The sequence below is a fragment of the Lithobates pipiens genome, unplaced genomic scaffold, assembly GCF_037356315.1.
Source record: "Lithobates pipiens isolate NorthernLeopardFrog02 unplaced genomic scaffold, aLitPip1_a1.2 Scaffold_13, whole genome shotgun sequence".
NCBI lineage: Eukaryota > Metazoa > Chordata > Amphibia > Anura > Ranidae > Lithobates > Lithobates pipiens.
The window spans coordinates 296,532,837-296,560,163 of NW_027507718.1; the positions used below are offsets into that span (position 1 = coordinate 296,532,837).

A 27,327-nucleotide genomic window follows, 5' to 3' on the forward strand; every position below is an offset into this window, starting at 1 on the left:
TTTTTTTAAAGGTCTGGCAGGTGTTTGGGTGTTGGTGGTGCCTTCACCCGTAACCTTCTAGAGGTACTCTTGATGAAAGCAAGAACTGGCCTTGCTGTAAAAAAAGTTAATTTGATGCCCCGGTCAAACAGTTGTGGAAAAATTGGTCTTTGGGTGTTGATGGTGCCTTTTCCCCATAACCTTCTAGAGCAGGGGTAGTGAATTAAAATTCAAGGAGGTCCGGTAACTAAAAAAAAAAATTTGGCAAAGGTCTGAATCACAATTCTGTGCCATGAAGGGTTGTATGTGTCTTCTTTCCCTTTTTTGACGCAAGCCACGCTCTCTGGCGCTTTTCTTACAGTTTACTCCATGTACTCTGGTAATACTCTGTAAGTGTCCTCTTACATCAGGTTTCTTTATCAGAAGGCCCCCTTATATCTGGTGTCTCCCATCAGTGTGCCCCCTTACATCATTTGTCCCCATCAGAGGGCCCCCTTACATTAGGTGCCATCATCAGAGCGCTCTTTTACATCAGGTGCCTCCATCACATCAGGTGTGCCCATCACAGTGCTCCTTTACATCAGGTGTTCCCATCAGAGTGCATCTTTACATCAGCTGTTCCCATCAGAGTGCCCCATTACATCAGGTGTTCCCATCAGAGTGCATCTTTACATCAGGTGTCCCTATCACAGTGCCACCTTACATCAGGTGTTCCCATCAGTGTGCCCCTTTACATCAGGCATCCCCATCAGAGTGCCACCTTATATCAGGTGTTTCCATCAGAGTGCCCCCTTACATCAGGTGTCCCCATCAGAGTGTCCCTATAAATCTGGTAGATGTCAGAAACCATGAACCAGACCGAAAAAGAAGTACAATTAAATCACACTTGTTTATTAATAAAAATAAAAAAGGTAAATAGAGTAAGCATAGTCAAAGCATAGCCAGAGTCCAGTAACTGGATCGAGTAGTCAGCCAGGCCAGAGTTCAATAACCAGATCAGGTAATCAGCCAGGCCAGAAGTCAGGGATCCAAGTGGAGCAACAGCAAGCAGGGTAAGGAGCCAGAAGGGATGTCAGCAAGCCAGTCTTTAAACAGAACAGCAGGAGATGGTTTCTTGTGATGTGACCAAAGGCGAAGGCAGAGATGAAGTGAGCTGGACAGCTTTAAGTAGGCAGGTCAGACGAGTAGGATCAGGAACAGCTGGGTGACTGTGGAGAGAGATGAGAGTTGGCAATTAGCCAACAGCTGAGCAGCCAGCCCAGAGAAGGAAGGGCTAAGCCAGCCCTGACACATTCTCACTACACTGCCTGTATATAGCCACTATGGAGAAAATCTACAATCTGAATGTATAAAATGAAATTACTTGCATAGAAATGTTACAATAGTAAAGGTGTGTTGAAGTGTAAAAATAAGGTAAAGGTACAAATAAAAAATACTACACTTTAAGATTAGTTCAGTGTGATTGTTCATATCTATATTTTATTTATGGCTGCAACTGCTCTGATTTACCTGGGTGATCCAGTCGCTCCTCCTACAAGTAAACTGATCGCGGTAGCATGGCAGCCGATCCTTGCTACCATGGTCAGCTTACCTTTTGTGACATCCCGCTAAAGAAAAGACCTGAGCAAGCACAATACCAAAGTCCCAAAAACACGTTGCAATGGAAATATAGTTACACCCAATCAGCTGGAAACAATTTCAGTTTGGGTTTGTGTTTTCTAAAGCTGAGTACCAGGCACAGATATTTTTGGTAAAAATTATAGACAGACATATTTAGGTTCCTTTAAAGAAAGCTGATGCAGTTAATTTAGACATATAGAGCCTTGTATAGTGCCAGAAATTGTGTGACAGCTGGCCCTATGGTCACTTAGTGAACCAATACCTGCAAAATCTGATCTAACTAAATTAAGTGGTGACTAGCCTCAAATCTTGAAGAAGCACTGTGAAATAACCACAGCGAGTAGAGCCAGTAACCACTTTCTAAAGACTCCCACAAATGCATACTGAGGTCTGAATTCTCAGCTCTCTAAAAGCCAGAAAACTGAGACCATACTTTCTTTTGTCAGTGGTTACACATTCCTCATTTAGAAATCGAAAACCACTTTTCGCACTGAATGACAGTATCCTGGCGTGCTAATGTACCATAGAAGAATGATATATTTTATGCACATAAACAGAGTTTTTTTAAAGGAGAACTCCAGTCTTTTTTTCTTTTTATAATTTTAGCAAGGGTAAGAGCCTTTCTAGTAACAACAGTGAACACATTTATTGTAGAGTGCGGGAAGGCTAGACTCACTGTTAGTTGTTTATATTGCTGTCCACCTATTGGAGATTTCCATTCACTTTCAGTTCTGTGAAAAAAGCTAAACAGAAAATTATTTGGCCAAGGTTATACTTTGGCGCAACCCTATGCACAAACAAACATCCTGAGAAAAAACAGTAAATTCTTTCCTTTGCCTTCCCACACCAAACACAGCTCTGTACAAGAGTACAAGAGTTTTCTGGGTAACTAACACTTCTGAGAACGTCAAATGGCGGGGCAGCTGATTCTCGCCACCTCCTCTGCCCCTGCTTATCCGCCTGCTGCCTGCTGCCCGGTGTGCTGCATGTGCAGGCTCTGTGATTACCTTCCTTCTTCCCCCACTACTGTGTTGCTTGGACACTGCATATCATTGAAGGAGTAATGGACTGTGTAATACAGCCAACTGCTCTCCCTTTTCTTAGAGCAGCTGACAGGCATGAAACTGTGTAAACTTGCTCACTCTCTGTTCTCCTTCCTCACTTCTGGCAATGCAGGAATGGATCCAATCAGCAGCAGCGGAGGCTGTAACTGCCACAATGGGCACTGGGATTTGCAGTTTTCTCAGAGGGAGGGCACAATACAAGTGTACAGAGGACAGGTGGACTCTAAACTACAGGAGACAGTGCAGCTTTTCCTGGTAAAAAGAGATATACTGGGAGTCTTTCGCAGAGAGAAGCCATGCGGACAGGACCTGCAGCAGGACATCCCACAGCCATGAGGAGATGCCTGCTTCTGGAACCTGACTGCTTACTTCAGAGGGAAGACAGACCAGCTGCTGAGTCTGCCAGAACTGTCAGAGATTGCAAGAGTGTGATCCAGCATTGAGAGACTGAACCTCCAGGACTGGATGCTAGGTTTACTAACTGGAACTGTCACTTGCCAGGAAAGGTGAGAGGAGATACAGCTTTAAACCCTTGCTACACTCAGTTTCACATAAACTGCTCATTACTTAGCAGCCCTGCAGCTATATTCCACCCACTCTTAAAGAGACAGACTCTTGCGTGCCACTGACAGTAGAGCCCCACCACAAATTGGCCAACACTAACCTTGAGGCACCAGATGTTTACTTTCACCATATAGGGGTACTCCACTTAGGAACACTTACAGATACCCGTATCTGGGGCATCACTACAAAGTATACTCATAAACATTATCATTGAGTTATTTTGGTCTGATTCTGCTCATTAATAGTTATTTCAGTTAAAGTTTGGACTAACATTAGCGTAGTTTAGGTATTTCCCCCAGTAATGAGTCAGAATTCACTTTATTAGCTCTGGAACATTGAATTATTACCTGCTTTGATATCATACACTTACTTAATTTATCACCTGGTAGTTTTTGGTCTAATTTCCATGCATTATACACTTGTGACTTACTAATGAATATTGCTTAAGTTATCCAGGTGTGAGTGGTTCTCTGCCTCTAACCGGGTATGTCAGTGGGGACTGAGCAGTTCTGAGAGTGTCTTGGCAGAACAGAAAAAGGTAAATAGAAATAATCTTTTACTTATATGGATACCAAAATTTACCATTTCCTTCCAGAACAACATTTAAAGTGGTTGTAAACCCTCCCCCACAATTTTGTCCCATGTAAATCAGCATAAAAAACCCTAATGAACACTGCTTGTAGATATCTCCTTACTTGCTTAGTATTGTTGTAATCCTTGTTGTTCTGTAGAATGAAGTCACTGAGCATGCCCAGATCTCCCCTGATTTAAGGCACACTCTCTATGTCTTATCTATCTGTTATCAGGACTTCTTACGGCACAACACTGAACTCTGCTAATCACTCAGAGCTTCCTCCTACACACCATGTGACCATGTGACATGACATACAGTCTAAACTTGGCCATTACTGCAGTCTTATCAGCTAAAGCTGATAAGTCTGACAAAGGGAAACATTAGACATCGGCACAAGTAAATACTATGAAATAAACAAGTAAGCTATAAACAGGGAAGCAGGGTTGCCATAGAAATGTTGGTATCAGAAGGAGGCTTGGTTAACAGTACAGGAAGTGCTCAATGTAAGGGTGGAAATACACTCCACTGTGGACTCAGAACACAATACTTAAGATTGCCTAACCCCTGGAAACAAGTTTTTTAAAGTTTCTTTAAACCGTAAGTAATATGCGATTTGGGCTGGATTACAGCGGCTATAGTCTGATAATGACTTATTATAATGGACTAAATGAAAAGAAGCATCAGAGTGGGGGAGTTTACTTCATCTTTAATAAGTAGGTCAATATACTGTAAGTGTTCAGTGAGCTGCCCAGTATCATACTGGTTATGCTAGGGAGATGGTGGGAAATAGCAATTATCCTAACAATGCGTAAGCCTGAAGAACCTAAATTATGGAAGATGGGCCAATAGAAAGACAGACAGAGGACTAAGGACTAGTCCCCAGTATTGCCTATGGTCTGCCAAGGGCTGATATTTTCCCTGTTGCTGACTTATGACTTGTCCTGTACTGTCTCTGTGTGGAGGTGGCCATCTTCAAACTTTGCTTTTTTTAGTCAGAACTGTCCCCCCATGACTAAAAAAAACGGGGTCCTTAGACACAGTGAAGTCAGAAAGCACACTGCTATTCTTTACTTCAAGGTTAAGAAATACCAATTTCAGGGTGCTTCTTATGCACAAGCGACATTTCTAGATGGTTCCTATAAAATAGCAAATCTTCACTTTTTGAGTTTACTACTATACTGTGAAATGATAAATAGTTAAGTGCAATGAATAACCCATTGCAAAACAAGAATTGCCATCTGGTAAATCAGATGTTGTAGTAAAAAACAAGGTCCATTTAATATATGTGGGGCCCCTCCCTGTACTAAATAGCAGCATGAATGTTAAAAAAGAACCCTGTAGGCTTCTGTACTTCAGGGGGTTGATGTGACCATTCTTTTGACAATATCCTGGAGAATGCTTAGTGACTGATTCCTATGAGATACACCATTTTGTACATTGCTCATAGCCCAATCCTTTCCTATAATCTGACCCACATAAAAAGGTATACACAATAAAGGTATTAAAAACCTATAAGAAATATTAATGTTTTTGTTTATTTATACAAGAATTACTAGAAAGTTGCTTTAGCTATGATTAAAAGGATTAATGTCATGTACAAAGGCATTTTGCAGGAGTATTTATGGGCTGCAGAGCAGAAGGCAACAGCAATGACAGAACACAAGTGCAGTTCATGTTACAAGAAAAAAAAAGTTCTGACAGATGACCTCCAAACTGAGAAATACCATGTGACACCACAGCACATTGTTCTAACAAAGTGGCATGAGCCTAACACATTTAGAAATACTGTAATCTTATCAATTACCTACAAGACAACGGTTCTACTCCCTACCACTGTTACCAAGATCAATACACAACATCCAATAAAAAATGAAGACATTCTTTAGTTTAAGTTTCGTTCATGTTAAACCTAAAACATAGTCGACATTGAAGTGTTAAATCTATATTTAGAGAGCTGATGTCACTGAGATACCAGGCTGTGTAGAGTGAGACCACTGGTTTGCCTCCATACCAGTTACTATGCATGGAAAGCCTGTCCAGAAGTTGGAAGGTCATTCAGACTCCTAGGAGAGGCAGGGACAATTCATCCAAAGAGGCTGCTTGCTTTCCATCCACCAAAGGTACGTACACAGTTGAATTTTGTCTGCAGCTTAGCAACTCCTGGCACATTTACAGAGATAACTATAATTCTTTCTTCATATATTTTGTGATACTTTGGTTTTCCTATAATGACAGCATTGATTTAGACTTCTCCAGGATGGTTTATGATAATGAGCATTTCTAGTTGTTGTCTCCCTGTAGATATGAAAGTTTAGAAAACATGCACAGGACCAAATTTAGGGCATTATCTACACTATTAATATGTTTGCAAGTGTTTATGTACATAGATGACATTGTTCTTCACCAGTTTTCACTGTCTTTAAGTGTTTATGACCCAGATGGCATCAAAGCACGATGAAGCTTAGAAGATCACTTACATCAGCACTACCTATGAACAGTGCAAATTATGTTTTTATTCAGCATAAGAACAAATAGTAGTCCTGATTTCTGTCCCTAAAAAAAATAAAAGAAAATTTGTAGTTCACAGTAGCAACATATTCCCAAAAATGTATATGTGATGGTCCTCCAGCTTCCTACATAAACGGACCCTTTTAAAAGTTGAGGGATTTTTTTTTTAAGTAAACTTGTCCTTTATATACAGGTGATAACAAAAAGGTGATATTTGGGTACATTGATTTGATCTACATTTTCGTATTATTTATTTGTGGATTAAATACTTATCTTAAATCTTTATTGCCAATATTTAATACGGGAGTAATTAAACACATTCCAACATAAATTGCTTCTAACCACATGGCATCAGCTTGCACCTTGGTTTCCTCCCAACGGGTATGATGCACAAACACGTGAAATATGCTAATATTCTAATAAGCATGTGAAAACTGGATATTGCTACAGCCCTTTTCTAGAAATGTCTACAGTAGGCAGACAGCCACAATTCTGACGCTTTTATAAGTTAAGAACCTGGCCAGTTATGAAGATTGGGTTGCTAAGCGACGACTTTTGTGTCTTGCTGTAAATATGAATATCGAGATCTATTTATGAGAGGCTACGAATCACCTGATTTGTGAGCCAGCACAGTACTTATCAACAAGTTGTTTTGTGCAGTTTTAAAATGAGAGATTTTGATTTTCAATTATTTTCTATATTCTAAATGATGAATATTATATGTGCTGTCTGGTTAATGTGAATTACATCCTTTGTTGACTTAATGCTCATTACTTTGACATAAGGTCAGATAGGTGAGAAGCATTTACGGTACATAGAGTAGTCCTTCTGTGTGGTCACCATGTAGTAGCCATACTGCTTTCAAAACAGAATTGGGTTATAGTTATTTCAGTAGGTGACCTCATGATGTCGAAAAATGTGGACTTCGTCAAAATATTTGTAGAAACATTGATTTTACTTTGGGGGCACTTTAGCTATACACACCATGTGGATATAACAGAATGTGGCTTGCAAAATAGACAGTTGAAATAAAGTGTTAAAATATACCCAATAAAAATGTATCTTACTGTGAATAAAATCTGTTGTACCTTAAAAAAGCAGGACCACTAAATGCACATACTTTAACATATATACTTGTATGTTATCCTACATGTTCCAATCATGCGTTGACATTTTGTTGGCCGTTATTATTAACACTGGTACATACATGTTCCCATCATGTGTTGACATTGTGTTGGCCTCCACTGGTACATACAGTATTTACTGCTTTGGACTTTTGAAGGTTTTGCATTTTTATAGCCTGGAACTAAAATGATTTTAATTTAGATCTTTCCCATATGAATTAAACAATATACTTCACTTTCTTGGAAAATATATATTAAATAGAAAAAAAAACATATACAATTTAGCATATACAATTGCTGCGCAGGCCATCTTGTAATGTAATGTTATTAAAATGACCTTTCATTTTCAATCTGCAGCTTTGTTATTTTCTGTAAAATTCACTGTTGGTGTACAGAATGCCTTCAAAAATGTCAAATATGTCCCTGCCTGGCTAACTGATTTTTCCAGAAGTCTCCATTAAGGTACAAGTTGGATTTTAGGCATCCTCTGCAACAGAAATGTAATTTGTGATGAGATACTCTACAAGGGTTAATTACTTCCAAAGGGATGCAGACACTGCAACTTTTCTCATCAGTACACTGAGAGTGCATCAGCTGAATTTACCACTCACTTTTATTCAGAATCAGTCTGCAAATGACATAGTGAAACAAACAGCAAGGAATCTACAACAATGTTTTTTTTAAATCCTTGCATTGATCACTTAGAGAAGATTATTTTCTTTTCAACAAAAGTTGAGTTACTCTTTAGAGAAAACCTGTACTTTGGCCATGCACAGCAATAAACACTTTTTCTTTTAATGCTACCCATCTCCCCAGCACCACACACAGGGCCGTTTTTAAGGCAGGGCAAAAGGGGCAGCTGCCCTGGGCCCTGTCATTGTTGTGGGGCCCAAAGCAGCTGCCTCATACTTGCCAACTATACTGGTTTAAATTCCGTCGCCTCTTGAGGTTTTAGTCCTGTGCTGTGTCCCAATATCTCAGTGTGAAGTGTTGCTACTAATGCTGCCCAGCTCTGCCCTATTGTTGTGTACAGATGAGAGACCTGGAGACCCTGTGTTTACATTTAAATTACTGGCATTCATATGTAAATATCGGCGGCATTCATAAGTAAATTTGTTTTTTTTTTGGCAGCAATCAGGAATGCCTGTAAATCTGACAAACTGGCTGTCAGCTGTCATTTGGAACCGATTGTGTGGCTGTACAGAAGCTAATGGGGCATGATCTGCACTCCATTAGCTTCGATGTAGGGCAGGTGAGACATCAGGGGTCAAAAAGACATGATGTTTCATTAAAGAGAACCCGTAAAAACAAAATAATATCACAGAGGGGTGTTTTGACCACTATGTGATACAAAATAAAGTTTAGCGGAAAAAGTGTAAAAGAAATTAAAGTTACGCTCAAGCACTTAAGGCGGAGTCCCACACGTTTTTTAATTATTAAAGGTCAGCAGCTACAAAAAGTGTAGCTGCTGACTTTTAATAAACAGACACTCATCTGTTCCATGGTCCAGTGATGCGCCTGCTCCGAGGCCTTGCTCCTCTCCCCCTCCTCTCTGCGGTGTGGTCATAGTAACTGTGGGCACCCAGCAGTGACGACTTACAGCTTCACGGTCGGGCACGCACTGTGCATGCGTGAGTCATGCTGCGCTCTGCTATTGGCCTTTGACCTTTGATGTGTCCCAGAATATTGCAGGAAGGGGTCACCTAGGGGGAGAGGAGGAGTCACCTAGGTGGCCGAGAAGCTGAAGGAGGAAGTGGGACAGGAAATCCCTCTAAAAAGAAGGTAACCACTCCCCCCCCCCCCAAAAAAAAATGACATGCCAAATGTGGCATGTAAGGGAGTGAGGGGTGCTTAAAGTGGAAATTCCACTTTTGGGGGGAACTCAGCTTTAAGCCCCCATCTGAAATCTCCAATTTCAAAACAGTAAAACAGCAAATCAAGTCCAAACATATGTAAATGATGACTTCTGGCTTTGAACATCTGAAAAAAAATAGAGGGAAGGGAAGAACAAGAAGAGAATAATACAAACATCAACATTAATACTTGCAGCCATGCTTTCGAAGCTGCTGACTGTGGCAGGAAGAGAAGACAGTTCTTAAGAAGAAAGCAGCAACATGCACCGTTCCTTCTTACCTCCCTTTGAAGCAATGTTACCTTGGCTGAGAAAGGCAAAAGACTTCTCTAGCTATGTCAAATAAAACAAGTCCCAGAACACAGAACCAAGTCCAGTGGCAGCTGGTGCTCCATTTTTTGGGGGGACGGCAAACAAACCACCTCAGACTCTAATCATGTGCTCCCAAAAAAATCTATGTGTCTGGCGCCCTGCATGAAGATTAGGGGGCAGGCGCATGGATTAGGGGGGCAGCGCCTCTGCTCCTCTTATGGATTGGCCACCACTAGGGATGAGCTTCGTGTTCGAGTCGAACATTGGCTGTTCGTCCGTTCGGCGAAATCCGAACACTTGGTCCGTTCGCGTCAAAATTCGCATGGCGCTCACGGCCCACAATGCACTGCGATGGCGCACTGCATTGCTGGCTCATGATTGGCCAAGCATGCACTGTGACCCCGCATGCTTGGCCAATCGCAGGGCCAGCAGCGAGGAGAGCCATGATTGGCCACAGGCAGGATGCCTGTGGCCAATCATAGTTTAGGCTGTGTAGTGCACGCCCCACACTATATAAGGCCGCCATTAAGGCGGCCTCGTGTAGTGTGTTGGCATCTGAAGCAGTGGGTGTTCTGTGTACCTTCAACACAGTACACACCGATCGTTTTTGGCTGATTTCCTATCTTGCTGTTGTGTAGTGGTTATTGTCTGTGCCCTGACCGCAGTATACACCCGCGATATTCACCTCACCTATATAGCTAGTGATCTATCTTTAATAATAGAGCTTGCAGTCAGTAGTGTTAGGAGATAGTGCGTGCTGTCTGCGTGCTCTGTACCCAGTACATACCGCTATAATCCACCTACATAGCTGTTCTCTATTTGAGCCCAATTGCCATCTGCAGGAGTTATTGGAAGTTGTGTGTGCCTCCAGCACAATATAAACTACCCAACTGCTGTTTTACCCAACTCCCTTCAGGCCATTACCATGTCTGGAAGGCCAGCAAGGAGAGGCAGACAGGCGCGAGCCGATAAAAGAGGGCAAGCAGGCTCTGTGTCTAGAGACAACAGTGCTGGTCGTGGACGCGGTGCATTGTCATCAGCACGTGGCCATGGGACATGCTTGTCCTTCTTTTCGGCAGCTGGACATGTTGAACCGCAACATGCCAACGACTTGGTAGAGTGGATGACCAAGCCCTCTTCATCCTCCTCATCCTCTCTCACCCAGTCTCAGGGTAGTCACAAAGCAGCTGCCAACGCATCGTCTTCCCTCCTCTCAATGTCATCATCAGTGACTCCTTCCCTAGACCCACCACGTCCTCCTGAGGAGTCTCCTGAACTCTTTGAGCACAGTGTTGGGTACATGCTCCAGGAGGATGCCCAGTGTTTGGTGGGCTCTGATGATGACACTCAGCTAGAGGAAGGCAGTAGCGTGAATGCAGAGAGAGGGGATGCTCAAGAAGGACAGCAATCTGGCAGTCATGTTCCACAAGCTGCAGCATACTGCCAGGTTTGCTACAGCGATGAAGAGGGAGGGGATGATGAGGGCACTGACTCCACGTGGGTGCCTGGAAGGAGGGAGGAGGAGGAGGAGGAGGAGGAGGCACATGTCCAACGAGGCAGGATGCCCTCCGGGGCCAGCTTAGGGGCAGCACACCGACTGAATCACACCGCAGAGCTCCGCCTGTGCAGAGCGCTGCCTCTGCGCGTTATTCTAAAAGTTCTTTGGTGTGGGCCTTTTTTGAGACGAGTGCATCAGATCGCACCGCTGCTATTTGCAACATATGTCTCAAGCGTATCTCACGTGGCCAAAACATCAGCCGCTTGGGCACCACATGCTTGACCAGACATATGTTGACCTGCCATGCAGCTCGTTGGCAAGCGTACCTCAAAGACCCACACCAAAGAACAAAGCGGACCTCTCCTTGCTCCTCATCAGCTGCCATCTCCAACCCCACTAGACCTTCAGTCCTCTCTGAAACCTGCTCTGAGAGCAATGAAGGTGTAGAATTAGGTGTGTCACAGCCAAGTGCTTCCGGGAACTCTGCTAGCGGTACACCCACGTTCGATTATAGCAGGCAAATGTCCCTGCCCCAGCTGCTGGACCGGCGGAAGAAGTTTACTCCCAGCCATCCACATGCCCAGCGGTTGAATGCTAGCTTGGCTAAATTGCTAGCACTTCAACTGCTGCCTTTTCAGTTGGTAGATTCGGCCCCCTTCCGTGAGTTTGTACAATGTGCGGTTCCTCAGTGGCAGGTCCCCAAACGCCACTTTTTCTCACGGAAGGCGATTCCGGCTCTCTACCGGCATGTGGAAGGCAATGTCCTTGCCTCGCTGGACAGGGCGGTCAGCGGTAAGGTGCATATTACCGCTGACTCATGGTCCAGCAGGCATGGACAGGGACGTTACCTGTCTTTCACGGCCCATTGGGTCACTCTTCTGGCTGCTGGGAAGGATGCAGGACAAGGTGCAGTAGTGTTGGAGGTTGTTCCGCCACCACGCCTCCAAAATGCTACTATTGGTTGTGACACACCTCTCTCCTCCACCCCCTCCTCTTCTTCTTCCTCCATGGCCTCTTCCAGTGCTCTGTCCTCAGAACCAGCGGTGCTCCGTAGGTGTTCCAGGGGCTACGCAAGTACGCAGGCAAAACGATGCCATGCCGTGCTTGCGCTGGTTTGTTTGGGGGACAGGAGCCACACTGGGGCGGATGTTTTGTCAGCTCTGCAGGGGCAGGCCGAGAGGTGGTTGACGCCACGCCAGCTTAAGCCAGGAATGGTGGTTTGCGACAATGCCACCAACCTCCTCTCCGCCCTCCGACAGGGACAACTGACCCATGTGCCCTGTGTAGCTCACGTCCTTAACCTGGTGGTGCAGCGGTTCTTGGGCAGGTACCCCGGCTTACAGGATGTCCTGAAGCAGGCCAGGAAAGTCTGTGTGCATTTCCGCCGATCATTTAATGCCTGTGCTCGGCTGGCTGAGCTCCAAAAGGAGTTGAACCTGCCCAAGAACCGCCTTATATGTGACATGCCCACCAGATGGAACTCAACATTGGCCATGCTGCAGCGGCTGCACATGCAGCAGAGGGCCATCAATGAGTACCTGTGCGACTACGGCACCAGGACAGGGTCAGGGGAGCTTGGTTTTTTCTCACCACGCCAGTGGGGCATGATCAGGGATGCATGCACTGTCCTGTCACCGTTTGAGGAGGCCACAAGGATGGTGAGCAGTGACAGTGCATGCATCAGTGACACTGTACCTCTTGTCCACCTCTTGGAGCATACGCTGCGTGGAATAATGGACAGGGCACTTGAGGCAGAACAGAGGCAGGAAGAGGAGGACTTCCTTGCCTCTCAAGGCCCCCTTTATCCAGACAGTGTTCCTGCTGTGCCACCCATCACACAGGAAGAGGATGAGGAGGAGGAGGATGATTGTGTCAGAGGATGAGACATCTCCGGGAGGCCTTGCAGAAAGCTCTGTGCAACGCGTTCCCAGAGACTGGGAGGTTACAAACTCCTGGTCCTGGACAACGTGTTGCTGAGGCATCGGTCAGAAGGAGCGGTGGAGAAGGTGGCCGTCTGACTGATGCTTTCAGACAATTTTTTAGTCCGCAGCCCCAAGGTATGATTGGTTCCAGCACCTATCGCCAGCATCTGATTTACATGGTGCAGGAATACCTAGGGGCAAGGTCAGACTTGGACACCTTTCCCACCGAAAATCCTCTGGCTTACTGGGTCTTGAGGATGGATCACTGGCCAGAGCTTGCACAGTATGCAATTGAGCTACTGGCCTGTCCTGCATCCAGCGTTCTTTCGGAACGCACCTTCAGTGCTGCTGGTGGCTTTGTTACCGATCACAGGGTGCACCTGTCCACCGAATCAGTTGATCGACTGACCTTCATCAAGATGAATCAGTCTTGGATCACCCACAGCTACCAAGCACCTGAAGCTGATGTAACCGAATAATTTTTTTTTAAATACCACATCCCTTAAAGACTGCCTATGCTGATGCTGAGTGACTGTCCTGTTATGTTGATTGAAGAACATTTTTGGTTCTGGGTGATGCCAGCAGCCCAATTTTTCTGCCCCTGTTTAACAGGGGCGTTTAAGTACAATTTTTGATGCAATGCTTTGCAGCAGGGCTAATTCCTGCAATAAAACTAGAGTATATGGCAGAGGTTGCAGTGTGGTGGCACCAGCACCAGTGCCTAAGGCCCAATTTTTCTGCCCCTGTTTAACAGGGGCGTTTAAGTACAATTTTTGATGCAATGCTTTGCAGCAGGGCTAATTCCTGCAATAAAACTAGAGTATATGGCAGAGGTTGCAGTGTGGTGGCACCAGCACCAGTGCCTAAGGCCCAATTTTTCTGCCCCTGTTTAACAGGGGCGTTTAACCACTTCAGCCCCGGACCAATAAACACCTTAAGGACCAGAGGTCTTTTTCCAATTTCGCACTGCGCTGCTTTAACTGGTAATTGCGCGGTCATGCAATATTGCACCCAAACGAAATTTGCGTCCTTTTCTTCCCACAAATAGAGCTTTCTTTTGATGGTATTTGATTGCCTCTGCGATTTTTTTTTTTTGCGATATAAATGGAAAAAGAGCGAAAATTTTGAAAAAAAAAGATATTTTCTTCTTTTTGTTATAAGAAAAATCGAATAAACTAAATTTTAGTCATACATTGAGGGCAAAATTTATTCAGCCACATGTCTTTAGTAAAAAAAATGTCAATAAGCGTATATTTTTTGGTTTGCGCAAAAGTTATAGCGTCTACAAACTAGAGTACATTTTCTGGAATTTACACAGCTTTTAATTTATGACTGCCGATCTCATTTCTTGAGGTGCTAAAATGGCAGGGCAGTACAAATCCCCCCCAAATGACCCCATTTTGGAAAGTAGACACCCCAAGGAAATTGCTGATGGGTATGTTGAGCCCATTGAATATTTATTTTTTTTGTCCTAAGGGATTGAATAATGACAAAAAAAAAAAAAATAATTTTTTTACAAAAAGTTGTCACTAAATGATATATTGCTCACACATGCCATAGTTATATGTGGAATTGCACCCCAAAATATATTCCGCTACTTCTCCCGAGTATGGGGATACCACATGTGTGGGACTTTTTGGGAGTCTAGTCGCGCACGGCACCCCGAAAACCAATCACCACCTTCAGGATTTCTAAGGGTGCAAATTTTTGATTTAACTCCTCACTACCTATCACAGTTTCGAAGGCCATAAAATGCCAAAATAGCACAAAACCCCCCAAAATGACCCCATTTTGGAAAGTAGACACCCCAAGCTATTTACTGAGAGGCATGTTGAGTCCATGGAATATTTTATATTTTGCCACAAGTTGCGGGAATATTACAAACTTTTTTTTTTTTGCACAAAGTTGTCACTAAATGATATATGGCTCACACATGCTATGGGCATATGTGAAATGACACCCCAAAATACATTCTGCTGCTTCTCCTGAGTACGGGGATACCACATGTGTGGGACTTTTTGGGAGTCTAGTCGCGCACGGCACCCCGAAAACCAATCACCACCTTCAGGATTTCTAAGGGTGCAAATTTTTGATTTAACTCCTCACTACCTATCACAGTTTCGAAGGCCATAAAATGCCAAAATAGCACAAAACCCCCCCAAATGACCCCATTTTGGAAAGTAGACACCCCAAGCTATTTACTGAGAGGCATGTTGAGTCCATGGAATATTTTATATTTTGCCAAAAGTTGCGGGAAGATTACAAACTTTTTTTTTTTTGCACAAAGTTGTCACTAAATGATATATTGCTCACACATGCTATGGGCAGAAGTCAAATTACACCCCAAAATAAATTCTGCTGCTTCTCCCGAGTACGGGGATACCACATGTGGGGTACTTTTTGGGAGCCTAGCCACGTACGGGACCCCGAAAACCAAGCACTGCCTTCCGGATTTAAATATAAAATGCTACCAAAAAACCTGTTAGCGATGGCAGGGATCAGGCCTGACTCTGCGATCGCTGCAGTTATGTGTTTAGTGTTTTGTAAGTGACAGTGATCGATCGATACTGCACTTGGGTGGGCTGGGCAGAGGGGCAAAACGCAGGTGCTAGCAGGTATCTGGGCTGATCCCGCTAACAATGCGTTTTTTTGGAACCCTAAACTGCTGGGGACGCTAGTATAGATCTGATCAGATCAGATATTGATCTGTTCAGATTCTATAGCACTACGGGAGGTGTATGCTTTGCGTGTGGGTGTTAGCGGTACTGGCACTAACCTAGCGCTGCCTGGGGCGACGCAAACCCTGACCCTAAAACCTAATTGATATCACCCGCCGGGTGATCAGGGGGTTAAACCTTTATTGGGTAATAAATGGTGGGTGCCCTGATGCTATAAAAAACAAACTAACCAGAGTCACCCGTAACACTTATACGGTGATCAGTGGTGAAAGGGTTAACTAGGGGCAATCAGGGGGTTCAAATTTTTATTAGGTAGTATATGGGGGTCCCTGGCGCTATATAAAAACCTGACGGGGAACCTAAATAACTAACTGGCTAACCAGCGTCACCAGTGACACTTATACTGTGATCGCTGGTGAAAGGGGGTGAAAGGGTTAACTAGCAGCAATCAGGGGGTTAAAACCATTATTGGGTAGTATATCGGGGTACCTAGCGCTATAAAAACCTGGCGGTGAACCTAAAAAAATAACTAGCTACCTAGCGACACTAGCGACACTGATGCAGCGATCAGAAAAATGATCGCTTAGTGACACTGGCAAAAGGGGGTGAAAGGGTTAACTAGCGGCAATCAGGGGGTTAAAACCATTATTGGGTAGTATATCGGGGTACCTAGCGCTATAAAAACCTGGCGGTGAACCTAAAAAAATAACTAGCTACCTAGCGACACTAGCGACACTGATGCAGCGATCAGAAAAATGATCGCTTAGTGACACTGGCAAAAGGGGGTGAAAGGGTTAACTAGCGGCAATCAGGGGGTTAAAACCATTATTGGGTAGTATATCGGGGTACCTAGCGCTATAAAAACCTGGCGGTGAACCTAAAAAAAAACTAGCTACCTAGCGACACTAGCGACACTGATGCAGCGATCAGAAAAATGATCGCTTAGTGACACTGGCAAAAGGGGGTGAAAGGGTTAACTAGCGGCAATCAGGGGGTTAAAACAATTATTGGGTAGTATATCGGGGTACCTAGCGCTATAAAAACCTGGCGGTGAACCTAAAAAAAAACTAGCTACCTAGCGACACTAGCGACACTGATGCAGCGATCAGAAAAATGATCGCTTAGTGACACTGGCAAAAGGGGGTGAAAGGGTTAACTAGCGGCAATCAGGGGGTTAAAAACATTATTGGGTAGTATATCGGGGTACCTAGCGATATAAAAACCTGGCGGTGAACCTAAAAAAATAACTAGCTACCTAGCGACACATGCAGCGATCAGAAAAATGATCGCTTAGTGACACTGGCAAAAGGGGGTGAAAGGGTTAACTCTAGGGGCAATCAGGGGGTTAAATCTTTATTGGGGGGTGATAGGGGGCTACCCTGGACCTAACACTAACTGTCCTGACAGTTTTTACTGTCACAACTGACACTGAATGCATTGATCAGTAAAGAAATGATCAATGCAATCAGTGACACTGTGACTGGGGGGGAGGGGGGGCGGGGGGGGATCGGGGGGCGATCGGGGGGGGGGTTTGTGTGCCTGTGTGTACCTACATGTCAGTGTAGTGTTGGTGCACACTTACTATTAGTCTTCTCCTCGTAGTCCGGTCAAAAAGACCGCCCCGAGGAGAATGACATCACTTCCTCCTTCCTGTGTAAACAATACACAGTGGGAGGAAGCTTCTCATTGGCCAGGAGCGATCCAGAGGGGGTGGCCGAAAACCAACGGCCATCCCCTCATCACGGAGCGCTCCTGGAGCGAACCGGACCGTCGTATCCAATGGGAGGGGGTCCGAACGGACCCCCCACCCGCTGGAAGGCAATCACGTACATCTACGTGATTGTGCCTGCCTGTGCCATTGTGCTGACGTACATTGGCAATACGGCGGTCCTGAAGTGGTTAAGTACAATTTTTGATGCAATGCTTTGCAGCAGGGCTAATTCCTGCAATAAAACTAGAGTATATGGCAGAGGTTGCAGTGTGGTGGCACCAGCACCAGTGCCTAAGGCCCAATTTTTCTGCCCCTGTTTAACAGGGGCGTTTAAGTACAATTTTTGATGCAATGCTTTGCAGCAGGGCTAATTCCTGCAATAAAACTAGAGTATATGGCAGAGGTTGCAGTGTGGTGGCACCAGCACCAGTGCCTAAGGCCCAATTTTTCTGCCCCTGTTTAACAGGGGCGTTTAAGTACAATTTTTGATGCAATGCTTTGCAGCAGGGCTAATTCCTGCAATAAAACTAGAGTATATGGCAGAGGTTGCAGTGTGGTGGCACCAGCACCAGTGCCTAAGGCCCAATTTTTCTGCCCCTGTTTAACAGGGGCGTTTAAGTACAATTTTTGATGCAATGCTTTGCAGCAGGGCTAATTCCAGCAAAAAAACTAGAGTATATGGAAGAGGTTGCAGTGTGGTGGCACCAGCAGCAGTGCCTAAGGCCAAATTTTTCTGCCCCTGTTTAACAGGGACATGTAATTACAATTCTTGATATAATATTTCACAGGAGGGCCCCTTCCTGTGCCCACCCAGAGTAACGGTGAGGACTTATAGTGTTGTGGCCCCAGCACCACAACCACCAAAGGTCAATTTTTCTACCACTGTTCAACAATGGCATGTAATTACAATTCTTGATATAATCGTTCACAGCAGGGCGCTCCAGCGCCCACCAAGAGTCACTTTGAGGGCTTACAATGTTGTGGCAAAACCAACACCTTGTTCCGCCATTTCTGCAGAGCATATAGGGCAGGCCCCTACTTTCAAACATCCAACTTACAAACATCTCCTACTTGCAAACGCAAGGAGACAGCAGCAAGTGAGATGAAAAAAGATGGACGACAAAACAAATTATACAGGGGTGATAACCCTTCCCTATGTTTTCCAAAAAGCTTAAAAATTGTTTTTTTGACTGGAGCTACACTTTAAAAATGTACCAGTTGAAAATTACAAACAGATTCAACTTAACACAACAAACCTACACAGTCCCTGTCTTGTTTGCACCGCCTGTATACTGCTGTTCTGAGTATATAGGGCCTGGGGGCCACACGCATTTCCTTTTTTTAATATGGGTACAGGGTTCCCCTTAATATGCGTACAAGACCCAAATAGGCTGGTAATGGGCAGGGAGGGCTACCCATGCCATTTTTCTGAATGATTTTCAACCATATTGCAGGAACCAGATATAACATTAAAACCGCAAGCAGTTTTAAATGGTGTTATTTCCGTTAAATGTCATTTTGTGCAGGGACTGTTCTAAACACGGGAAACACGTGGCACTTCACAGGCATACTACAGACACCCCACAGGCACCATATTTAAAGGAATATTTCACTTTTTTTTTTCACTTTAATCGTCATTAAACTCAGTGCTCCCGCCAAAACGGCCGTTTTTAAAACTTTTTTTTGCATTGACCCATGTCCCCTGGGGCAGGAGCCAGGTCTCTAAACCCTTTTTAGGACAGTATCCTGCATATTAGCCGTTAAAATTAGCACTTTCCATTTCGAACGTTCGAGTCCCATAGACTTCAATGGGGTTCTAACGTTCGTAACGAACGTGGGGTCAGTTCGAAAGTTCTGGTGCGAACCGAACCGGGGGGTGTTCGGCTCATCCCTAGCCACCACTAATGAAGTTAATGATCTTGGCAACTGATCATCTTGCTTGGATTGAAGAAGCACCAGTTTTTTGGTTGGCCTCAAGTCATGCTGAAGCTTTTTTAATCACTGTACCTAGTTTGCGTGTAAGGGGTAGGGTGGTGGTGGGGTGCGGTTGTTTGTCACGTTCTCTGAGTTTCCCTCTTGTTGGGCACCAAGCAAGGGTCACATGAGAGGCCTACCCTGGGGTTCGTTCTTCTGGGGTACCCTAGGCACTTTGATTAGGGTCACTGCCTTACACAGGAGGGGTATCTTTAAAGGAACAACTGATGTCTAATAAACTCTCTCGTGGCACTGTAGATTACCACGGTCACTAGCGCAATTGGGAGGGACACACAGAGCCCAGTAACAATATGGGGTTCAGTCGTGCATCTAGTATGGACTCAATGCCTGCACTTCACTTAACTCTTCCTCTTTCATACCTGTACACAAGATGAGAGCCCCAGATGTGCAGATCTGCTCCTGTTGCTATGGGAGAAGGATCGCAGCTGAAGCAGTGACAACAACATCTCCCTCACTGTGAGACGCTGTCTCATCTGTCACATGTACATGTGTATGACAGGCTGCTAGAAAGACCTTCATTACCCTTGGTTACCACTTGTATCTTCACACTGTATTACTTTTGTACCATTATCTTTTGTACCATACCCCGATGTGATTAGTAACCCAAGCTACAACTATATGTGCCAGTTACTTGTATTATACTTGTATTATACCGCTTTAGTAACAAAGGCACAGTTTCAAAAGCTTTACCTTAATTAGCATGATAACATAGATAGTCAACAGTCAACACAGAACAAAATGATAATATTTCCCTAACATCCCTACCAGCGTACCTGCACAGGAAAGAGTAAATGTATGGTGTAGAGCTGTGAGAGTGTCATCATCCCAGTTCCAATAGAAACAAAAATGCTTTCCAAAAACAGGGGACTATTGTTGTAGGCTTAGCAGACAATATAAACTCTTAGGTTGTATATGTATCTCAACACTATCTTGCTATCTGTGTAAAAGTCAGGGGAGTCTATTTCAAAGCCCATTTTACATTTTATAAAAACAGCAATTTTTACAGCTAGCATGGCTGTACAGGGTTCAAGCCTTGGAACGATATGTAAAGGCTTGAGAGTTAGCTTAGCTATAACCTGGATGAAATCCATATTTACTTTGGCTCTTGGATGTATAACTTTGAGTAGACTATCGCAGCTATATCTTTGATGGGTGCATCACAGAGGAGACATGGTGGCACTCGTTAGGGATACAAGGGTGTAACAGCGCAGTATCTAAAGCTGTTCTAACACTCTTACATTATTCTCACCTTTGCTTTTTCTCTCTAGGAAAGACTGTATTACAATTTGTTTTTTCAGACATATGCTGCATTAGTAGTATCTTACCCTGAATAGTACAAGTATGCTAGGAACCCCAGGGGATCATAAATGCTGTTTACTGCTGACAAAACTCCAAGTTTAATGAGGAGCTTGTCACAGGCTGATACTTGATATCTGAATGTGTCTAGCTTGATAATTAATAACATTCCCGGACTACGTTGTGTAAGGGAGAAAGCTTGATTCTAGCATGAATCCGTTTACACCGACAGCATATTCTGATGCCGCGTACACACGACCGGACTTTCCATCAGAATAAACTCTGACGGTATTTCCAACGGATTTCCGAAGGAGTTCCGCTGAAACGAACTTGCCTACACACGATTACACCAAAGTCCATTCGTTTAGAACATGATGACGTACGACGGGACTAGAAAAGGAAGTTCAATAGCCACTAGCCAATAGCTGCCCTTGTTTCATTTTTGGTCCGTCGGAACAGCATACAGGCGAACGGTTTTCCCGATAGGAATTGATTCTATCGGAAAGATTTAAAACATGTTCTATTTCTAGGTCTGTCAGAATTTTTGAAAAAAAAAAGTCAGCTGAAGCCCACACACGATCGGAATATCCGGAAATGATTCCGTCTGATCTTTTCTGACGGAAAGTCCAGTCATGTGTATGCGGCGTTAGAAGTAAAAGGCTCTCCTTACCTTGTGAGCAAGGTGCAGTGTGGTGTGGCAGGCAGTAAACACAGGTAGGAAGATTTTCTAAAGGCAAATATACTGTGACCTGCAATTGCTCTAAATCTGAGGAGAAGCTTTGAAATGAGGGGAAACTCTGCTGATTACTATCAAATAGCAATCACATGCATTTTTTTCCTTGCATGTGATTGGGTATTCTTTGCAAAGTGAAGCTTTACCTCATTTACTGATCTCTGGAACAACTGCATGTGCAGTGCACAGTATATTTGCCTTTAGTAAATCAACCCCATAGGGGTTGATTTACTAAAACTAGCGAGTGCAAAATCTGGTGCAGCTCTGCATCAAAACCAGTCAGCTTCCAGGTTTTTTGTCAAAGCTTAATTGAACAAGCTAAAGTTAGAAGCTGATTGCTTTCTATGCACAGCTGCACCAGATTTTGCACTCTCCAGTTTTAGTAAATCAACCCCACAGAATCTAAAATAGGCAAGAGCAATATATTGTAGACAGTTTTAACGCAGTACAACTAGGCCTGGCGGGTAGGCACCACCATCCGGAACCACTAACGAATTTTAACAGCAATCTGTAGACTTGAAAGATGCCGACAGCTTCTGCAATGAGAAGCAGAATGAAGTCTGGCTGGTCCACACTCAAAGGGGAGGCTTCCTGAAGCGAGGTAGGCATAGTTCCTGCAGTGTTTCTCCTCCTCTGAAACCCTTGTCTATCTCTAAACACTTTCACTACTATCCCTATATCTACTCTGGCCACTCGCAAAGTTCATGCCAAACCTGGAGACCAGTATCTTAAATAGGCACTGCCCTGATCTAAGATGGTTGTTGAGGCCATGGGGAGGAAACGACATCCAATCAGACAGCAGTTCCCACAGCATTGCGGCTTAGATTGAGTGTCACCTACAGTGGGGAGTAAAAACTGCACCTGCCTGCAACCTTGTAGCCATTAGAGATGATTTTGTGAAGCCTGAGGTTGGCAGTGGCAAAAATACATATCCTGGTGCTGGAGAGAAAATTGATTGTTTTCCTTCCATAGGCAGAGATTTGAGTCTGTCATCTAGATTGAAGTTCCCTTTAAACAAACTGATGTATATCAGACCCGTATTCCTCTTCCCTGTCTCAAGTTGTCATCCTCAATCCATAGATTGCTACTGTGGGAGAAGGGCTGTTACCAAAAACATATACCTTCATGTGGTGGACTATGACTTTGACGTTGACACTGTTATTGTGGTACCATTGGAACTTAAAGGGATTTCTCTTGTCTTCAGAAACAATAAATCAGTTTTTTGAATATCAGCCATTACAGCAACAAGCTCTTGATCATTTTTAATAACATTCAATTACAATATGACTTGTGTTGCAGTTGTATTTTTTTTTTTGCAATTTTTTTCCCACGTAAGTGAAGTTACCCTTTAGGACAGTCTTCTTCTTGTTGCATGAAAGGGTAGAGCTGCTACTTAGCTGTTGGAGTATTCCAGGTAGAACTCTTTACTCTAAATTTGGCCATAGATGGGTCAAAATTCAGCCCGTTCAGCAGAATCCAGATGAGTTTCGATCCATGTATGGCCTTTCCCATTCCAATGTATGGTCATCCTATTTCTCGAGAAGTAGATTGACTTTTCAGAAATGGGAATCCCTCTGTCAGCATACAATGATGCAGTGGGGAGGATTTCCCCATTTATCTTGAATGTGTGGAAGTGGAAATTGGTTCAGCTTATTTCAGTCAGCCAGTTGGCTGAACAAAAAAAAAAAGCCTTGTTATATCCAGCTTTAGTTAAAAAAAAAGTTGTCTTCCATTGCTGCCAGTTCGTTGTGTTTAGTGGGTACATTGAAAATTGTGGTGGCAAAGTTATGATCTCAGAAAATAAAGTGCCTACTTATTGTCTTGTGTGATGTAATGTTGCTTACCTTTGCTGCATAATCTCCTTCACATTATACTGGTCTGGACACTGTTCAAAACAATGTAATCCCTTTAACAGGATGTGTGTCCTGAAGGAAGAAATGATGGAAGACCTTCTGGTTTTTATCCAGACTGGCATTGCCTATGATGAGCCAGCCAAGATGCAGGCATTAGGCCCCTTGATTTGTTGGTGAACTTTGTCCTCCGGTAGGATGACTCTGCTAAGTAGCAGGAGAATGTGTGTTTTTTTTCAAGGGCTGGTATATGGTCAACTATACTTTTCAAGTGTGGGTGGTTAGAGGCAGCCTAAGGATTAGGGATCTTCTCTCTGTTTGGATCCAGTTGCATTTGATGAGAGTGGCCAAATGTATTTCTTTGCTGCCATTGAGGAGCCACTACAAGACCCTCTTACTAGAGGAATAATGCCCTTACAGATGCAAAGGGTGTAAGGTAGGACATCTCCTATTATATTTAAAAGGCCAATAATGGAATGCAGCCTGGCCGGTTCATACCAAACTAGGGTTTACAGGAAGGATGGCATGTCCCTGCACTTTCCCTACTCCTCTGAAACCTCTCCCTACTGCTAAGCACTGACCCTGACAGATGGGTGACCTGTCCTTATGCTGCCCATATGCAGAATATGCCCAAGCCTGGGGGCCAGGGTCCTAAATAGACTCTGCCTGACCCAAGATGAGCACTAGAGTCACATGGGGCACCAGTATCCAATCATAGAGCTCCCCCAGTGACCCAGGAAACCATAGAAAAACCACGTTCCACTTGACTTCCTCTCCCTCTGCAAGGCTGCTGTGGTTTAAGCACCACCTGCTGTGGGAAAAGCAGACTGTACCTGCCTACACAGAGTCGATGAACAGGCCAAAGGTCAATAACGAGTGGTAGCAAAGATATGGACAGCAGCAGGAGTGAGAACCGTGACATATTGGCTGGAGAAAGCACAATAATCTGGCAAACCGGAAGTGTAAAGTCATGGCTTGAAAGGGAAGTCAATGCGAACAGCAAAGAGTTCAAGGTTCACAAGAATCAAGGTACAAGACAAGATTGTCCAAGGATTTGTCCATACAGCTGTCCAGCATTTCAGGTGGCTCAGCAAGAAGAGATACTGCCAGACACAGCAGAGGTTACAGGTACAGATCTTAATCCTGACACCTTGTGTGTGATGTAAGAGCGTGTGAGTTTTGGAGAAAGTGGATTGAGGGGATTTGATCCTTCATAGGAGAAGCTTGAGTCTTTCTTGGTTCCCTCAATTACTCTCATGATCTCGAAGAAGTAGGAAAGGCAGCTTGATTTTCTTCCTCCTTGGATGCAAGAGGTGCCCATTATTCCTGATTGCTCTATGTCTGCTTAGTGACCATTGTGTTGACCTCACAGGCTATATCCAGGTAACTGAAAGGTAGGTGGATATTGGTCTTGGAGAGATGGAGCTCCAAAAGAAGGTTACTGAGCAATACCGAGCAACTGAATTTACCACAGGTGGACTCCAATCTAGTTGTAGAAACAGCTGAAGGATGATCAGAGGAAACAGGATGCACCTGAGCTAAATTTTGAGTGTCATGGCAAAGGCTGTGAACACTTATGTACATGTGATTTTTTTGTTTTTAACCACTTGCTGAGCGTGGCACGAGCGTGCAAAACAATGTACCCGTACGTCACTGCATCATCGGCGGCTAGCGTGTGTGCCGCCGGTGGCGCGCACATGCCCGTGGGTCCCGCAGACTCGATGTTGCTGGTGGCCCGTGATCGTGACACGGAGAGGCAGAACGGGGAGATGTAAACAAGGCATTTCCCTGTTCTGCCTAGCAACATGACAGAGATCTACTGCTCCCAGTGATCGGGAGCAGTGATCTCTGTCATGTTCTAGTAAGCCCATTCCCCCTACAGTTAGAACACACTCAGGGAACACACTTAACCCCTTTATCGCCCCCTGCCAGTGACATTTACACAGTAATCAGTGCCTTTTTATAACACTGATCGCTGTATAAATCCCAATGGTCCCAAAATATTGTCAAAAGTGTCCGATCTGTCCGTCGCAATGTTGCAGTCACGATAAAAATCGCATATCGCCGCCATTACTGATGAAAAAAAATAATAATAAAAATCAAATAAATCTATCCCCTATTTTTTAGACACGATGCCAAAAGTTTACCAAAAATATGTAGAAGAATACATTTCAGCCTAAACTGAAGAAGAAATTTGTTTTTTTATATTTTTTTGGGGGATATTTATTATAGCATAAAGTAAAAAATATTACTTTTTTCAAAATATTCACATATTTATAGCTCTAAAAATAAAAACTGCAGGGGGGTTAAATACCACCAAAAGAAAGCTCTATTTGTGGGAAAAAAAGGATGTCAATTTTGTTAAGGTACAATGTTGCACGACCGCGCAATTGTCAGTTAAAATGATGCAGGCTTGGTCAGGAAGGGGGTAAATCCTTCCTGAGCTGAAGTGGTTAATTTTAATAAATTTGCAAAGATTTCAAACAAACTTCTTTCAGGTTGTCATTATGGGATATTGTTTGTAGAATTTTGAGGAAAATAATGAATTTAATCCATTTTTAAATAAGGCTGCATCATAACAAAATGTGGGCTTCTCCTCTGGGTCACCGAAGTGCAATTAGTTTTGCACTCCTGTGACCCATTTTCAGCGGAGAGCAGTCTGAAGTCCGCACTCCCCTGATGTCACTGCAATCGGTCGAGACAGCGCATCATCCCAACTTAGGAAGTCTGGATTCACCAGCTGCATTGACTGATAGCAGTCTCAGCGACTCAGCAAGCCGCTGAGATGGCCGCTCCCCGCCGCTCCAGTGAGCGTAGAGGAACAGAGCAGGAGGGATGATGACTGACCAGCAGCAGCTCTCCCCTCGGGGAGGTGAGAGAACCGAGCCATCTGCGGTGTTCGGTGGCTCGGTTCTCAGTGCAGAGACAATGGGGAACAGATGCAGCATCAGTCTGATGCAGCATTCACCTAGGTAAATATGAATCTAAAAAAAAAATAAAAAAAAATTACTTCTCTTTTAAGTTATGAATTTTCTAGAGTAGGCTGACATCTAGTGTCAGCTTCAGGCCACTATAACTTGCTCACTAATGTGATTTTGGTGTCTTCCTCTGTCCCCCCCTCCTAGTGCAAGCCACAGGTCCCTTGGTTCTACTAAAGGGTTTGTTAACCCATCCATATAAAACTATGCCAGCCCCTCTATTAGAGGTTGGCATAGCACTTTATGTCAGTAGTTTAAAAAAAACAAACAGTGTAAATACCTAATTTCAGCTATCTTCAGGCCGGTCACATCACTCACGGCCGCTTACAGCTCTGATGGATTTCTTCTGTGGGAGGGTCCATGATCTCCCTCTGATGTCAGACGGGGAGATCACGTGGCCGCTGGTCTCCTCTGCAGAAGCCATGTATCGGAGCTGTAAAGCGGGCGTGAGTCACATGACCGGCCTGAAGAGCTCAAATTAGGTATTTACACTGCTCGTTTTTGAAAACTAGTGACACAGTGCACTATGCCAGCCTCTAATAGAGAGGCTGGCAGTGAAACATTTTTTATTTTATTTTACAAGAACAGCGACGGGGTGGGGGCGGGGATGGACAGAGACAAGCACAGAGGGAGATGACAGGCAGGAAAGAGGGGGGGGGGGGGGGAGGAGAGCAGAGCAGGGCAGTTTTAGTAATCAATGGGATTTATTTGTCAAATGAAAGAACTTTAGTGATCAGTAGATGATTTGGCATTGGCATTGGACATCTGAATGAGAGAGGGCGCCAGCTTAGTGCTCAGAGGGGCAGGACTTTAAGTGATTGCAAACGAACACCTTGTAAAACAACCCATTCATGGATGGATAGTGTAGAGCCGAGCATGACAGTGTGTCTAAGGGAGACACATAAGGGGTTAATTTGGAAAATAAGTAATGGGAGTGTTAGAAGGGGGAAGGTAAGAGAGAAGTTTAGTTGGAGGGGGATTGGTTATATTTAAGGGGGGCGGAGCCAAGAGGTCAGTGTGAGTAAGAAGCTGAAGGAAGAGGTAGTTATCCCACCCTCCCTCCCTATAT

The 27,327-nt window shown here is 44.2% G+C and overlaps 1 protein-coding gene across 2 annotated transcripts in view; it reads left to right on the forward strand.

Annotated features, from left to right (window-relative positions):
- The first annotated feature begins 5,766 nt into the window (after window positions 1-5,766).
- The window catches only part of MYOZ2 (myozenin 2), a 135,805-nt gene continuing 114,244 nt past the window's right edge, over window positions 5,767-27,327 (forward strand). Inside the window, exon 1 of one of the 2 annotated variants that reach the window (XM_077476819.1) lies at window positions 5,767-5,921. The gene's annotated coding sequence lies outside the window, so the exon portion shown is untranslated. The remainder of the gene's footprint in view (window positions 5,922-27,327) is intronic. The other variant, XM_077476820.1, reaches the window with a different exon arrangement.